We start from the raw sequence: 6,041 nt of genomic DNA, 5'->3' as shown, positions 1-6,041 counted from the left end.
GTTACTCAAGCATTAATAGAATGGATAGATTATGACATGTATTTAAAAAGAGACTGTTTAATTTATTTGCATCCTGCTCCTGTGAAATGTAATACTCAGCATGCATGAAGATGAAAAATATAAAGAGGTATCAACATAGACTCCCATTGTGGGAATATTGAAAGAGAATAAGTGAAAGGCTCCTGAACTGCAGCAATAATAATAATAATAATAATAATAATATATAGTATGTGAAAAAAATATGTGAATAAATTATTATGCAAACAGAGATTGTGACTGTGCTGTGTTTAACAAACAAATAACAACTGCAGCTGCTGCTTTGCTTTTCTCAGGATATTGTGAGGTAAGTGTTTGATAATGGTATGAAATGTACATATTCTAAAAACATCACAACACCACCACCACCACTATATCACAATATGACAAAAAATACTAAAAGTATTCAAAAGGCTAGATTGATAAAAGTGTTTTTTAAGCGTAATTTACGATTTGAGAATCCAAGTAAAAAATAGTTGTGCAGAAAATGTTGCTCTTTGAGTGTTATATTACATAGTGGTGGTTAAAGCTATTAACATGTATCATGTTTAAGAGGTGCTCTGTATGTTGTAGATATAAAATCTTTGTCTGCAAAGAATTTCCAGCGTGGAGTCAAAAGTTTAATATTTAAAATGTAACAGATAAAGAAATATAAAGTATAATATATAAGAAACACTGAAGTGAAAATGCACTTTAATGCAGTCATGATGTAAGTGTTTTTTTTCCTGTCTACCACCTGCTTCCCTCTGTGTAGGGTGGTGTTACTGTAACATGAGCTATACTGTGGCTTTCCTGTTGTGTAGAATACATAGGTATATACAGCACAGAGTGCGACAAGCTGCTTTCAGCCGCACAGATTTAAAACATCCTTTAACATGTTTTATTCAAGGCTGAGAAATGATACATCTCTCAGAGATAGGTATGTGCACTATATAGAGTTACTGTTGATAAATTATAGATACTAAACCAGTTCGCCTCCATGATATAAAACTCACGAGGAGAGCAAATCTACCATAAAACTATGTTTGCATAAGAACTCACTGTGTTTTTTCATATCCATCCCTGATTACTTAGGTATATGTGTGGAGATGGAGTAATTTTCTACCGAAAAATGTTTGTTAGTATTATTCTTATGCCTAGTGTTGACTATAAGCTATTAGAGCGGAACTGATCATTTCAGTAATGAGTGAGGTTACTGAGAGAGAAGAGAGAGAGTTGTCTGTGTGTGTGTGGGGGGGGGGGGGGGGGGGGGGGGGGTGACGAACCTTTTAGCGTTATTAAACCTTCAGTCAGTGCAGCAGCATGTGGCCACGTCCACTGGTAAAAAGTGAACACACAGTGGGACCAGAGGAAGAGCATGATGGAGAGGAGGGTTAATAAAGTTGATTGTCTGATAGGATGAATGAGTAATGAATGTTATTCATTCACTTAAAGGCCACACAGAGGCCTTAGTGACATGCCGATAGCTGTGATTGACTCTGTGCGGTGTGTGATATACATTTGCATCAACCAGCACCTAACAGAGAGAGAGAGAGAGAGAGAGAGAGAGAGAGAGAGAGAGAGAGAGAGAGAGAGAGAGAGAGAGTGAATGCCTGAACAGAGGCACTGCTGAGGATGTCGCCCGGCCGGTTGCTGTGGTGACAGGAGGGCAGTAATGATGTTAAGCACCTCTGAGACTGTAGTAAGGGCAGAACCAGCACTGCACCATCTCTCCTGCTGTTGCCGAGCAGCACGTTGCTCCAGTGTACTCATTCATGGTGAAAGTTAGAAACACGCTGCGCTGTGCTCGACTCTGCAGCGCTGCGGCTACAGCACCACTAAGGTTTAAATAAGAGGTAAGTGCACAAGTTATACCCACTGAAGATGTTTAATTATAACAAATGACAACAATTTGGTGTAAGAATGTGGATAAGAGTAGAAAGTGCTGTATAGGTGTTTCACTATTACAAATAGGTAAATATAATTTTTACAATGTTACATAACATTTCATTTAAAGATCACAGGTTACAACATAAGTAAGCTCAGAAACTTTTTTTTAAACACCGAGTTATCCATCACCCTTTAGATATTGAAAGTATATCATTTCTATAATCTTAGTAAATGTTATTATATTATGGTGCTCAGGCCCATTTGGGCTGAACAGAGCAACAGCCTGCATTGACTACCTACAAGTAGAGATATGCAGATGTGAAATACTATGGCAGTTTTCTTATCTACCACTTTGAATTTCACCCTACTTGGCTCCTCATGCATTTAAACATGCAAATGGATGGTTTTAAATCACTGTGTAATCACAGCAATGGTTTGGGGCACTGCAGTGTTATTCATTTTGAATTAGAATATGAGAGTTCCACATATTATGCTAATATGCTGGGCCGCATGGAAGAAAGAGAACAGATGAACACGAGGTAAAAAAAAAAGAGAGGACCCAAAACACAAAGGCTACAAACCTGCTGTGCAAACTAATTTAAAACAGACAAGTGAGTGCTGGAATATGGATGAGCAAGCTGGTGACAGACAACAGATGAGCCATACGCTGGCTTCACACCAAATCATTTATATTTAACTGTGAGCTTTAAGATAATTAACTTTACGCATCCCTCCTCTTTGCTGTATGCGGGAGTATCTGAAGTGCAGTCACTTTCCAGAGTTTCCAAAGCAAACTCCCCCTTTTCAGTTCACCACTAAAGTAGATGAAATGAGGACCGTGTGGGTTGTGTGGTTATAGACTCTATGACCCATGACAAAGTCTGTCCAGATGTGAGTCTGAGTTTGACTTGATCATCATTGAGGTAGAGACCATTTCTACAAAATATCCAGGTGCAGAAAATAAACAAAACATTGCAAGACACTGTGAAAACAAAATCAAGAGATGGCAAAGTTTAAGAAATAGCAAGACATGTCAATGCCTCTTGAATAAATACAGCATGTAAAAGGAAATTCTAAGCAAATAAATAGATAAAAACAAATGAATCGGCTAAAGCAAGACCAGCTGGAGGTGAAATGAGATTAAAAAAACTTTGTTTGCCACATTCATGCTCACCTTTAACAACTGAATATGAACATTCACGCAAATGAAATTGTATCAAATTGTTAATTTTAAAATATGAAAAAAGCTACATATATTTTTAACACCCATACATACAAATACAAGCATATGCCTACATTACATTCCACTATATATACAATTAGTAAAAATGGGAAGTATGTTGGAGGGTTGCGGCCTCTGGAGATGATGATCTCTGGATGGGGTGCTTTTTTGCCGCCCACCGAAAGGACACAACCACACTTTAAACATGGCTTTACCACAGCCGTATGGAGGGTTACATGGTGACCACTAGCCGAGGGAGATGATGGATATAGAAATGATGGATTTTTTGGCCCCTTATTTCTGAATAAGGATAATGATCCTAATTTCTATAGATCTTACTGCAGTGTAGATTTGACTGAAAACCTGTGCATTAGACGTGTGCATTGTTGTTGTAGCCACATGTTAGATCCTTGGTGATTGTAAGTCTGTCTCTGTAAAGCTCAGTGAGCTCTGCACCCCTGTTTGTTGTCCTGCACTGGTTCTGACTTTGACCATTGTGTCTGTAATTAGTAATAACTGACTGATTATTGACTCGCCATTCACAGACATTCGCTCTTGTATCCTCATCAGATGTGCAGCTGTACTGTGTGACCTCCTCTCCACAGCCGATTCATTATTATCCAAATGATAAGCAGCACAATCAGAATAATCATTTCATTATTCCTCTCCTGTGTCCCGTGGATATTCCCGTCTCTGCCTCTCCACTCATTCATAAAGATAAAATTGGCATCGGATTATTCCTCTCTGGAGCCTGCTCCACTCGCAGCCTCTTAATGTCTTGGACCATCAATTTATGACAGTCTCCATTCTGCTCTCTGCGAGCGACTTGCTCTCCTTTCGTGATTTCCCCGCTTGGCACAGTCTCTCTGCCCTTCCTCTCTCCCTGTCTCCATATGGTCCTCTCCTCCACCACCTGACTCATTCCTCTCTCTTTCCACGACATCCTCCACCTCCACATTTCATCCTGCCCTCCTGCCTCCATCTGACCTTCTCTATCTCCGCTCAACAGGGCCCTGCTCTGGCTCTTCCACCTGCCTCTCACTTGAATTTACTCCAATATTCCCCTTTTCTTTCAATGCTCGTTTTTTCATGCGTCTATCAAAGAAGCTGAAACTACCCAGTCTTCCGCTGCCCCCTCCTCTCTCTCCTAAACTGTCAGTGACCCTGATCCCTTTGCTCTCACCAGAAAGGATTTTGTCTCCAAAGAGAACACTGACAAAAACTGAGACAGCAACGGGTTGACAGCTTTCTAATCTCTTTTATAGGAGAACTTTCCCCAGTTAATACTCGAGGAAGTGTGATAAATATGGAGCACACAACATGGACAGCTGAGACCAAAAGTCAGTTTGATTTAGATTTCCAGACCCTTACGTCTGTCTCATGTCTCGTGAAATTATTTAAAGCTGCTCAGCCACCAGCTTTCTATGAGGCTGCTCTGCCATTTTACTGGATTAATTCACCCTTTGGACCTTGTCAGTGTCAGACGATGGTAAAAATACCCTCAGTATCCTGCAACGTGTTCATGAGCTTTGATAAGGATAATGTAGAAAGAGGGAATTCTGTGGTAAAGGGACATAAGACACACGTGTGTTGTCTTCTTAACGTCTTGTGATAATAAATCCTTCATTACTTACAAAAAACTGATGATGTAAGCTACTTTTAGCTATTTGAGGACGTACTTATTTTTCTAATCTGCATAGTTACGATTTTCTTATGTTAAAATTCGCACGGACGTAGATGGACATGATTTAACTATTACCCTAAATGTCTTAAAGCTTCAGTGTGTAGACTTTAGTGACATCTAGTGGTGAAGGTGCATGTTGCAGGTGAGTACCCCTCACCTCACCCTCCCCTTCCAAACATGACAGAGAACCTGTGGTAGCCTTCAGTTGTCATAAAACACAAAAGGTTTTTATTGTGTCCAGTGTGGGCTACTGTCAAAAACATGGCAGCCTCCGTAGCGAGGACCCAATCCTGATGTAAAAATAAAGTATTTAAATATAAAGGGACAATTCTAGATCAAAGAAAACAACAATTCATACAGTTTAGCTGAAACACACTAGAGAAAACATCACTAGGATTATTTTATATTCAATATCTGCAAATAGATCCCTTTCACCTAAATCATACACACTGAACCTTCAAGTAGTAAATATATCGGCAGTTCTGGGTTAAATAGGTTACATGTGAGTGATTCCACCTTAAATTCATCATATCAGTGTGATATGTTATATGTATGTTAAGACTCTGCAGAGAGTTTGGCTCCTCTACTGAACATGGAAAGGTCTGCAGCCGTCTCAGATGTCCCTTTTTCTGAGGCTGGCCATGATCATCCTGTGGCGAAACATATCATGTATTAACATACAGCTTCTCCCTGTATCCACTCTGTGAGACAGAGTTAGAATTCAACCAACAATAACATCACAATACATAAAATAAGGCTGTTTCTTTGGCTGTTTTTTAGTTAACAGAATAATCTAAAAACTACAAGACAGATTGCCACGAAACCTGGGGGAGGGTGTGGTATGAGAAGAGCCCATTAAATTCTGTGTTGGTCCAGACCAGAAGGCACGACTGGGAATTATCTTTAACATTGTGTGACGTCTTTTAACATGTTTCGACTTATATATAAATTAAAATATAATTTGTGGAACTTGATGAAAAAGGTCAGGCATGTTTAGAGAACTGAGATATGTAGGTGTGCGTAATTTGTACAAACAATAATTCGGATTTGGTGAATTTAAATGTGGTTTCATGAGAGGACTCTTTGGCCCCTGTGGATGTATGCACTCAACTGAATGTCCATCTAGTTTTCTGTGTGTGCCTGTACCGGGCTGCATCAGAAAACAGGACGGCGCAAACCTGATCCAGAGATGGATGAGGGCAGCAGCGACGCGCATAGTGCTCTATATAC

Source organism: Pleuronectes platessa, chromosome 15 (assembly GCF_947347685.1).
Source record: "Pleuronectes platessa chromosome 15, fPlePla1.1, whole genome shotgun sequence".
In the NCBI taxonomy this organism is placed as follows: domain Eukaryota; kingdom Metazoa; phylum Chordata; class Actinopteri; order Pleuronectiformes; family Pleuronectidae; genus Pleuronectes; species Pleuronectes platessa.
Note: the sequence above shows the minus strand (reverse complement) of the source record.